Raw genomic sequence first — 12,049 nt, forward strand, 5'->3', positions numbered from 1 at the left:
TTTTGTCTTTTGTTGTTATAACTATTTCTCTCTGCACATGTTCGAAATAAATGCTTTCATTCATTCATTCATTCATAATATGCCATGAGACAAAAATGAACATTACAGTATTAGAACTACTTATACTATAATACGTACAGTATTGGACTACTTTACTCCCGTACTGTATGTTCGCACAACACGTTTGCTCTATTGAAACCACTGCAAAACCACCACTTTATTACTTTATCAATGTAGGCTTACTTATTTTACTTGCTATGTTACTTATTGTTATTATGTTTCATTTCATCATCTAATGGCGCTTTTCCACTATCGGCCCAGCTCGGGTAAATGCTGCAATGTCAATGTTGACCCTAACCCTAACCCTAACCCCAAACCTAACCCTAACAATGTTGACCCTAACCCTAACCCTAACCCTAACCCTAACAATGTTGACCCTAACCCTAACCCTAACCCTAACCCTAACCCTAACCCTAACCAATGTCAATGTTGAGGAACCGAAGCCAAACAAGTTTACTCTTGTGTCCCTGGACAAGAAGATCTGGGACCTGGGCCATATTCCACTAACGGTGGCTTAATATAGCGGCGCTATAATTAAATGCGGCGCTCAGGGACCTCGAGATTGGTATTCAAGCCTCAGGTGATTCCTCGAATGAGGATCAGCCTTGTGTCATCAGTGTTCACAGAAGACAGGCTTACAAATCTTCGATATGGGCGCGTGCACGCAGACATACGCAGCCCAGAAGAGTCGATCTGTCGAAATGAAGATACTCCACTCTGCAGGGGTACTACATTTGCGCAGCATTCCGAATTATTGATTTTTTATGAAGACGGAAAAATAAGATGTAAAATAGTGCAATACTGCCGCAATTAACAAGGCGAGGGAAATGGTTTGGCAAGAAATTGCTGACCGATTAAATGCGTAGGTCATACTAGCCCCAGTTATTGTTATATGTTCATATTTTAATAAATGAATATTTACTACTGTGGTGATATCAGCAGCAGGCTACAAACCGTCATATCGCCACAATGGCCTAGTGGTATCGACCGCTGCCATAGGATTTATTCGTTTTGATTGATTGATTGAAAACTTTATTAGAAGATTTGCAGAAGTAGGTACATGAAAGTACATATTACATACAAGGTCAACTAACAGGATAAAAACCCAAGAAAGCCACTGGCTTATTTCAATTGGGGTCCTTGATTCTCAATTCATCGTTACATGTAAGACAGACAAAAAAAACTAGTACTATCTACAAGATAATACAGACAAATAACTATTACTATCTACAAGATAAACACACATCCATCATGGGAAGAACAATACAACAAAACATAAGGTATGTACAGCGGGTAGGACAGGTGGGGACATACACCACAGGTGGGGGCGGGGGACAAAACACAAAGTATGTACAGTGGGTAGTTCGGGTCTTTTAATCTGATTTTTGATTTAGAGGGTCCAGTTACGGATTGCAGCCTCCTGTAAATGTTTTTTGAGAGTGGTTTTGAAGGTGGGCAGTGTTTTGCACTCCTTTAAGATTATAGGAAGGGCGTTCCACATTTTTACTGCATAGTTTGCAAACGAGTTTAACCCCTTGTTTGTGGTGCAACGCGGTTGAACGTGGTTCGTGGAGCTTCCTCTGGTGTTGTATGTGTGGACGTTGTTCACTTTTTGGAAGTATGTTGACAGGTACTTGGGTGTCTTTGTGGTGTAGCGTATCTTGAAGACCAGGCCCAGTGCAAGCTGCTGCACTCTGTCAACTACTCGTAGCCAATCAAGGCTCAAAAAATGAGCAGCGGTTAGATGTGTCCTAGGGTTGAGGCCTAGCAGAAGCCTAACCAGTTTATTTTGGGCTGTCTGGAGTCTTGTTTTATGGGCCTTTGTGGTTCTATAGTACCATGATGTTACGGCATAGTCGAAGTGACATTGAATGAGAGCTCCTGATAGGGTCCTCAGTGTGTTTTTACTGACAAGTGAGGATATCCTGTACAAGAATCTAGTTCTATGGTTAACTTTTTTGATTACTTTTGCTGCCATTTTATCTCCGGAAAGATTTGCCTCTAAGATGGAGCCCAGGTATGTAATATCCTCTTTTCTTGTGATATTAATGTTACCCACTTTTATTTTAAAATTTTCAGCCTTTCTGAGTTTAGATGGGGATCCGTATAGGATGGTTTCAGTTTTACCTAGGTGTATTGATAGTTTATTGTCAGCTAGCCAGATGCAGATTCTACTCAGTTCAGTGCTTAGCGCTTTTTCCACCTGCAATATGTCCCTGTCAGAGACCAGCAGAGCCGAGTCATCCGCGAACAGGAACAAATTGCAATCACATGCTGATGACATGTCATTCACATATATTAGGAACAGTAAAGGTCCCAAAATGCTTCCTTGTGGAACGCCGCAGGTCACTGGGAGGGGGGGGGACAGTGTTCCGTTCACACTAACCACCTGTTCCCTCCCCTCTAAGTAGGATTGCATCCAGCTCACCGATGTTCTATCGAACCCAATTGCTTTCAGTTTATCTAACAATATGTGGTGATCTACTGTGTCGAAGGCCTTCTGGAGGTCCAGCATGACCATGCCGCAGTACTTGCCCGAGTCCACCTCATGGTTGATGTGGTCGTTCAAATAGAGAAGGCATGTGTCAGTGGAATGGGATGTTCTGAATCCTGATTGAAATTCATACATCAGCTTTTTTTCGGTAAGGTACCTATCGACCTGTTCATAAACTATTTTTTCCATAAGTTTCGAGATGGAATTAAGAATAGAAACAGGTCGGTAGTTGCCTGGGTCTAATTTGCTTCCTTTTTTATACAGTGGGGTTACCCTTGCTATTTTAAAGTCAAGGGGGACGTGTCCCTGTTTGATGGAGAGGTTTATTATGTGGGTGATGATTGGGGTAATGGAGGCAGCTGAGTCTTTTAGAAATCTGGCTGGAATATTGTCATGGCCCGTGGCCTTTTCTGAGTGTAGAGCGCCTAGCTTTTTAAACACCTCATCGTTTGACACCATGGAGAGTTTAAAATCATCATTGCGTACACCCAGTTTATTGTAGAACTCACGGATGTGCTCTACACCATAACGCCCTGAGTGGGGTGGTAGATTGTTAACTAATTTAGTGGCTATGGTTGTAAAGAAAGTGTTTAAGCACACATCCAGCTTGTCTGTAAGGAGAGAATCACCAGATTTGATGCTGATGTTTGTAGACCTGGTTTTGAGTTTTTGACTGCAACCTAGTTGGCTATTAAGTAGCTTCCAAAGGTCACGTGGTTTGTTTAAGTTTTCTTCGATTTTGTTATCGAGGTATTCTTTCTTAGCAGATTTGGTCATGGTAATTACCTGATTGCATAGTTTGTTGCATTGTTTTTTAATTTTCTCAAAGTGGGTTTTGTGATCTTCGTTTAAGTGTTTCACTAATTTTGATTTGCATTTTTGAACTTCAGAGCATTTTAGGTCTCTGACTTTCATAGCATTTAGAATGTCCGAATTCATCCATGGTTCCGATCGGGTTTTAACCCTGGTGGTTCTCATGGGGGCTATACTGTCAATAATATTTAGGAATTTGGTTTTGAAACCTAGCCATGCCTCTTCAACCTGTGTGCATTTTAGTTCATCAAACCAGTCTTGATTCTCCAGTTTATGGTTTAAGGCCTCACTAGAATAGGATTTAAGGGATCTAGTAGTTATAGTTTTATGACCGCCAGCCTTGGGTTTTTGTTTTTTACGAGTGCAAAAGATCATGTAATGATCACTTAGCCCACATACAATAACCCCACTCTTGGAGATTTTGGACTCATCCGATGTTAGAATGAGATCTATGGTGGTTTGAGTAGAAATACACACCCTAGTGGGTTTGGTAATTTGTTGACGGAGACCGTGTAATTCAGAAAACCTAGTGAAGGATTTGAAAACGGATGCTTCATTTCTGAGCATGTCCGTGTTCAAATCTCCAATAAGAATCTTTTCCACACAGTCAACGTCATCCAAGCACCCCTCAAGAATATCATAGAAATCACTCTGATCGGGAGGTCTGTAGATAGAACCAACCAGCACCGGTTTTGCTTTGTTAAAGATAATTTCAACCCAAACAGATTCTAATTTGTCATGATTCAGGTCATCACGGGTGTTAAAGATAATATCGTTGTGAATGTACATGCAGACACCACCCCCATACCTGTTCCTGTCGTTTCTGATGACTGTGTAGTTGACTATTTCAATCTCTGGGTCTTTGATGGATTCATCAAACTTGGTCTCAGAGAAGCTCAAAATATGAACCTTGCTGTCATGGAACATTTCTCTGATTTGGTCCAGTTTAGGCACAAGACTGTTCACATTAAGGTGAACAATATGCAGGCCCTTACTGCTGTGTCCAAATAGAGAGTTTATGTCTTTGACTTGGAAATAGTCACCACCATTTTGGTCATCGTCACGTTGAGGATTGGGGGGTGGGGGGGGGCGCCCATTGTTCAACGGTTTCGTCGTAGAGTCTCCGGGTGGAGAAGGGGGGGGTCGTCGTCGGGTGGGGGAGGGAGGGGGGAGGGGGGGGTTCGTCACCGGGTGGGTGAGGCCTCTGTGTTCGTCACCGGGTGGTGGGGGGGGGTTCGTCACCGGGTGGGGGAGGCCTCTGTGTTCCCTGGCTAGGTGGTGGAAGATAGGTGGGGGGGTAATGTTATTAGCATATCTACCCATTGTTTTGCTAGCCACGTCTGAAACCTGGATGTCTGCTGTTGCCGGCAAACTAACCGGTTTGTCGACAATGGCGTCAATGTTTATGCTCGTAGCATTTGCCTGGGAAAGATATAGTTGTTGTCTGGCTAAACGTGAAGCCCGCCTGGTTGCGACTGGTCCGGGATTCTGCTGGATGTCTCCCGAGAGCAGTAGATAGAGCCATATCACGGTTCTTCTGTCTATTCTACCTGTCGGGGGTTTGTTTCTTCTCGTCCGGTCCGCAGTTAGCGTCGTGTGAATGGTTGTTGCTCCGAAGCCCAAACATTTCTTCGCGGCGTGGAGATAAAAGTCGTTATGTGTCTCACCTTTTCCAACAAAGTTTGACTCCTTCTCCATAAGATGCAAGTTCTGTGGTGATTTGATGTACAAATCCGTAATCCATAGAAGGAACAGAAGAAAATGTGGTATAATCCTCGCCGTTTCGCCCGTGCGCTGATAGAAGCGACTACTCATGGTGACTGCTGACTGAGAGAGAGAGAGAATTTTATATCGGTGGTTCAAATCCCTCTTCAGGCGCACTTTTTTACTGCATTTCGTTGTCTGAATCTAATCTAAAATCTCATCTAAAAAAGTATGTAGGCTATAAAATGATGGTGCAGGCTAATTTACAAGAACTGACACGATTACAATGGTGTTTGAAACCTTTGCATGAAATCTTCGGTTAAATGTAAAAAAAAAAAAAATGAATGACTTAGTCAAGTCTCGAACCCGCAACCTTTGGAACTCGAGTCCGCAGCCTTAACCACTACGCCAACCAGACCGCTGAGATGACAGCAATGCAAGTTGAGACAATTACTTCTTTTTTTTTTACACTCTTTTCTTTATCGATCTATCTATCACACTTTCAAAATATCAAGTTATCTATCACACAATCAAACTATCTATCGATCGATCACACTTTCAAAATATCAAATTATCTATCTATCACACAGTCAAACTATCTAATTAAACTATCTATCGATCGATCACACTTTCAAAATATCAAATTATCTATCTATCACACAGTCAAACTATCTAATCAAACTATCTAATCTATCTATCTCGTGTGAAGTGGGAACTAATATTTCCTAAAAGACACATGAGGAACTTTCGTTCAGGGTTTAGTTTCCGCCTGTGAGCCTTTTTTGACGCACGGATGACTATAGCCTGTGTTTTAGCCTGGTCGGGACCAGGCTAATTATATCTGACTCAGAAGGAGCTCAACCAAGCAGCGAATTATTTGAGCCACATTGATGGCACCGAAAGCAAGCTAACATTTTCGAGGCTTAGAACTTTATCGAGGCTTAGAACTTTATCGAGCTTTGTGGAATATGGCCCTGTTCCACAATGCGCGATTAACTCTGATCCAGGTTTAAATCAGATCCGGGCGCTAATTTAAGCTTGCGGTCGGTTCCATCAATGTGGCTCAAATAATTTGCTAATCCTTCTGAGTAATTCTGGTCGCGAGCAGGTTTAGAGGTTGGTTTAGGTAATACGTGCGTCAAACATGTCTCACAGGCGGAAACTATATCCCGAACGACAGTTCCGTCAAGTGTCTTTTAGGAAATATTAGTTCCCACTTTTTACGAGATAGATAGATAGCAGTGGCGGGCGGTGCATTTCACACCTAGGCCTTCAGTGATGTCCGACACATTCCTACCTGAATTATTCTACCTCTTAATACCATCGTTATGACGCCATGGCTCTAGAAACTAGACAGAAACACAGTATAACCGGGCGTTGCATCAACTTAACATTAACACCTTAACAGTCAGACAAGTACAACAGAGTTATATTAATATTTCCGAAGCATTTTTAATCAATAAATCCGCATTTACAATGAAGAGTGTTAAACTAACATCTTTAAGATCGCTACATTACCCACGTCTGTCGTCTCGTCCACCATAATAGCGACAAAGGGTGCCTTTTTAATCTCCATTTTGATCTCTTCTCCCATCACTTCAGCAATAGCAAAAATCAGGTCGTTTTGTATTTTGCCTGACGTCCCAGTAAACACTTTGTTTGTGGACAGGTGGTAATGTAAATCTGGGTTGTTTTCAGCAAGAAAAGAAAGAAGCTCAACGTAGTTTCCTCTGTTTGTGGACTCGGCGCTTTCATTGTGTCCCCTAAATGAAAGTTATTGTTTACCCAAAAACAGGACACAATCGATCAGTATTATCGATCAGTCAACGAAAGCTTTCGTTGTGGAGCTCCGTTTCCCTGCGCACCCCAAAGGTGTTCAAAAGTTTCACATCTACCGGCATAGTTACGCATCTCAATAGTGAATATCAATAGTGCGTATCAATAGTGCGTATCCAATCAAAAGACGTGCTGGGTGCTGACATCATTGAGCTTTACAGCAGGCGCCGTTGTTGCTTTTGCTCGCCAACTCGAAATCTACGTAGGTTTCCACTAGGTACGCCACAGGTTTTCCTCGTTCAACGTTAAGTTACAGGTCGTATCCGCGGCACCGTTTATTGTGCAGGCGGGCAGATTTTGGAGCCCCCTAGCAACACATTTTGATTGGATAAAAGCTCTAACATAAAGGCCAGCCCTCCAAATCTCAATCGGAGACTGGAAGCAGCGCAACCAAGAGGAAAGCTATGAAATGAAGAGAATAGTACGGTGGCCGACAAGGGCAAACGCGCTGCAAAGACCAAAACAAATACATTAACAGCAAACGCGCTGCAAATACAGAAACGATACAAAGTCAAAAACACATACAACCCCCGACAACACATGCAACAAGAAAACGCTACAATACGGTGGCCGACAAGGGCAAACGCGCTGCAAATACCGGAAACGCGCTGCATACCGGAAACGCGCTGCAAATAGAGAAACGCGCTGCATATAGCTCACAACACAACGGAAGTGTAGAAAAACGCTGCAAATAGAGAAACGCGCTGCATATAGCTCACAACACAACGGAACTGTTCTCACAACGGAAGTGTTCTGGGGGGGAACGATAAGTGGAACGGACCGGAGACGTGTTTTTGAAGTTCCGAAAAGCAGTTCTGAAGAGGTTGTGGAGTGAAGAGGCGACATAAAAGGTACATATTATATTTCTTATTTATGTCTGCAGATAACATGTGCTGTATTTCAAACCGAAGGGCTCATTCTATGCCCTACACCCTATGAAGGGTTCGTAGAAGCTTGTGCAGTGGAGGGATTCTTTATTGGGAATTAGCCGTTGGATCGTATTCAGACATAACGTAGGCTGGTTCTGTCAAGATATTTGTTGGCATTATGAGGAGGACAGGTGACTTCCTTAAACCTGTGAGAGGGAAGTCACTTCCCCTTGATGTTCAACCACAATGGTCATCTGACCAACTGTTGGATGCTGCTTTAAAGAAGCTGAACATTTTTAACCAGGACATGAAAGATGTTTCCTATGTCTTGCTGTACCCCGATGGTCAGGAAGTTCGAAACATTCCAGGAACAGACACCGCTTTCACAGTGGAGAAATACAAGGAGGCCATTGGAAAGGCCTACCAAAGAATAACACTGTACATTTGCCCTGGTGAACAATTCACAAACAGTTGTAAGTGCAAGTTTCCACCTTGTTTTAAGCTCCACTCTGTAAAACTGAGGCAATGAGTGAAATTCATCTTTATACCCACATCAATTATGCCAATTATTCTTTTTCAAAGGTTACAGTGGACAGTCTTCAAGTGAAGATGATGACGGTGTGGTTCAAATGGTTAATTTGGCATCTGGAGACAGTCCACTTTCAGACACCGTGGTCAGTTTGCATCATGGCATTTCTCCTTAAATGAAGTGAATTGACAATATTTTGATAATATTTTCATTTGATCTAATCTGTCATTTGTGTGTTGTATGCAGGTGTGGGACGGTCCAAATGAAGTGAGCACTCCAAATGAAGTGAGCACTCCAAGAATGGAGAACATTTTGCAAGGGTAAAACACAGCACAGTCAACATGAACTTTTCTTGCACAAGCAGCACAATACAGTACAGCAGTTTAAATTGTTGTTTTTTTCCAGACCAGCCAGACGCTTACAGACAGCATCTCATCAAGTAAGAAAATCCATATCCTCTAGTGTTGAATGTGTGAACCTGAAATTATGAAATGCCTGTAAATAATTTCATTAATTCACCAAGCCAAACTACATGTAATGTGTGCTGTTTTAGTTACTAAGCCAATAACACTGTCATTAAATTAACTGCTAATTTTTGGGGTAAAACTAGGATGGAGGACAAACCGCAGTCCAGGAACAAGACAAATGTGCCCGGGGTCAGAATAACTTCTACATATGGCACTCTATATGGGGCTAAAAAGTGAATTGGAACTGCTGCTCTCAGTCGATGTAGGCCTCCATAAATGGCTAGACGCTGCACTCTTGTGGGTGAAAATGGTAGTGACAGCCCAGCACAGCAAACCATCGATAAGACCCAGCCTGGAACAATGTCAATGATGTAACTTTATTAAATATGCGGGATAAAGCACTCTATTTGTCGGTAGAAAATGCACAAGGTGTCCTGCTTGAAGGGAGAAGTGTTTTTTCAATGAATTCTAACTTTATTGGGGGCATATGGCACTCTATATGGGGGTAAAAAGTGAATTGGAACTGCATGGAGGCCTCCATAAATACAACCAGGCTGCTTGAGCCACTCACTTACCCCAGCAGAGAGACACTCTGCTGGGCATGGACAATTAGTAATTAGGCCTCACTATATGTGGAAGAATAGGACCAGGCTGCTTGACCTACTCACTTACCCCAGCAGAGAGACACTCTGCTGGGCATGGTTAAAGACACATATTCACCAAGCCAAACTACATGTAATGTGTGCTGTTTTAGTTACTAAGCCAATAACACTGTCATTAAATTAACTGCTAATTTTTGGGGTAAAACTAGGATGGAGGACAAACCGCAGTCCAGGAACAAGACAAATGTGCCCGGGGTCAGAATAACTTCTACAGGTAAGCTGTGTTGACAGATGCAACCTTTACACATTTGCTAGTTTACTCAGAATTGTGTGGATTTTCAATGTATTTCTTGCATCTTTGTCAAATGTTTACGGGCAGTGTGCACCAATATGCCAAATGTGCTGGTATTGTATTTTTTAAACCTAATGTTTTTCAAAGAAACCAGACGAGGATTGACATCTGAATTTAAGCCGTAGGTATTTTTATTTTTCAGCTCAGTGAAGCAGGGTGCACAAGGCGACAGGAAGAAACCTGTGTACTCGGATTCTGGAGAGACTATCTTCTTGACACAGAAGGTTTATTTTAATTATCTCATCATAAACACACTCCCTACCCTGCAGAAGACCTGAACAGTCCCCAGATCTTTTAATTATGTCATCTTGATATCATCTTCTATTGCTGGCAGTTCCATTGAAATATTATATTTTACAACTAAACTAAATCTACTTTTTTCAGAGAAACAAACAGGAATCTTCCTCCAGGACATCCTCATGTTCGCCACAGGACTCGACGCACTGCCTCCCTCTGGGATCCAGCCACCACCCAAAACTGCTTTTTCTGCGGACATCACGCTTCCCAATGAGCAGAACCTGCGCCAACACAATAGAGATACCGATGGCCATGAATTACAATGAGTTTCAGAACAACATGGACTTTGGGATACAAAATTCCCCAGGGTTTGGACTACAGTAAACTAAACTGGCTTAACTAGATTTCAGTAGTTAAAGGGTTAACTTTGTTCTTTGAAATGTGTACTCACATATCATGACATATCAGCCATGTTCTTCAGTCTGATATAGTTCTGTACACCAGACTGCCAGGTCAAGGCCTGCATCAGACCAAGCCTTCTCTGCAGGTTCTCAAAGTGTCCCTGGAGATGCTGATCTCCACATGGACTGTAGGTAGACTCCGAAACAAACTGGCCTAGTTCGTGTGGTGGGACTTTGAACCCACAGTCAGTTCTGCCAAACCTGTGGGTAACAGTTAACTGGCACACTAACTGTACTGTTTTCATTAAAACATTTTGTTATAAATGTATCATTGTATCAAATAATCATTTTTTAGAGAAAAGTATTTCAATTGAAAGCTACTCAACAGGCAACTACAGTTGATTGCATTTTAGACAATTAGAAGTACATGTGAATTGTGAATGTAGAAGTACAAGAATGAAAAAATAATTGTAATTGATAGAACCAAACCTGTGAGGCAGGTTGTACATGACATCTGGTTTCCCAGATGGACAACGAGACTGGTGAACAGGTCTGATGGTGTGTGTGTTCCACTTTTCCCTGCATTCATCAAGGTCCCGCTGTAGCACACCCATGAACACAAACCGCACTAGGCATGTGTGCTCATGACTGCAACTGAACAAATCTCTCTCCCTCAGGTCATTCATGAGGTCCATCCAGAATTGAGATCTGAAAAAACACTCAAATTAGAGATGTAGTTTGTTGTAGGTGATGCATTTCCATGTAATGGATTTAGAATTAGCATAATGATCATCAAACAGAAAACCTGCAGTGCCACAAAAGGTATTTACTAAATAGAAGGGGTCCCTCTGTGTTTTAAGGTGTTTCTGATCAGTTCAGTGGAATGGAAATCAATGCTCCAACAACTAGATGTACCACCAAGTAATCAGAACGAATGAAATTCCATGGGTATTTTAAGATATACTGTGTTCCCTACTAGGGGTGTAAGAAATATTTTAAAAGTTGAGGACACCTCTGTTTGCGGATATTCTGTTCCCACTGCGCGTAACCAGGGCGCAACTTCCACAGATAGCGAACACACACTGACACATAAATGAATCCTCAGACGCTGGAGTAAAGTTTAGTTCCTTACTCAACCCTCAGAAACATGAGTGGTCGTTTGGTTATTTTGTAAAACTGTAAATAAACATAAGAGTACAATTACTGTAATGCTCAAAACTATACTGTTACACTTTCAACATCAACAGTATGTAGCCAACATATAACATCAATATAGCAATACAAATAGTTATACTTAAATAATATAAGCTATGTATTTATAAACATATACATTATACATTGTAGTTAAACAAGAAAAGAAAAGGCAACTTACAAGCAAAGCCTTTTCCAGGGCAAGAATGTAAACAAAGAGATTCTCCGGAGCTTTTTCTCTCAACTAGCTGTTGCACGAGCTATCACATCTGAACAGTGTGCTCACGTCATGTGACTAATGTTCGTCATGTGACTAATCAAAACCGAAACTGAATAAAGGCAGTAACAAATGTAATGTCATAAAATGTCCACTAGATGTCTCTAAAATGAAAACCTAAGAAACCATGACACTCCCCGTCTGGTATGGAGGAAATACCACTATGAACTAACTCAGGGATACTCAGTCCTTTGGCGACATGAGAAGCACTGTCTCA

The 12,049-nt window shown here is 41.9% G+C and overlaps 1 long non-coding RNA gene across 1 annotated transcript; it reads right to left on the reverse strand.

Annotated features, from left to right (window-relative positions):
- Positions 1 to 9,877: 9,877 nt before the first annotated feature.
- LOC308175707 lies at positions 9,878 to 10,954 on the reverse strand. The gene is made up of 3 exons (XR_013937980.1): positions 10,854 to 10,954; positions 10,415 to 10,625; positions 9,878 to 10,244 (listed from the first exon to the last, which is right to left on the reverse strand). It is a non-coding gene; the product is annotated as an uncharacterized lncRNA (long non-coding RNA).
- Between the last annotated feature and the right edge of the window lie 1,095 nt (positions 10,955 to 12,049).

Source organism: Nansenia antarctica (genome assembly GCF_963989245.1).
Source record: "Nansenia antarctica genome assembly, contig: SCAFFOLD_495, whole genome shotgun sequence".
NCBI classification, from domain to species: domain Eukaryota; kingdom Metazoa; phylum Chordata; class Actinopteri; order Argentiniformes; family Microstomatidae; genus Nansenia; species Nansenia antarctica.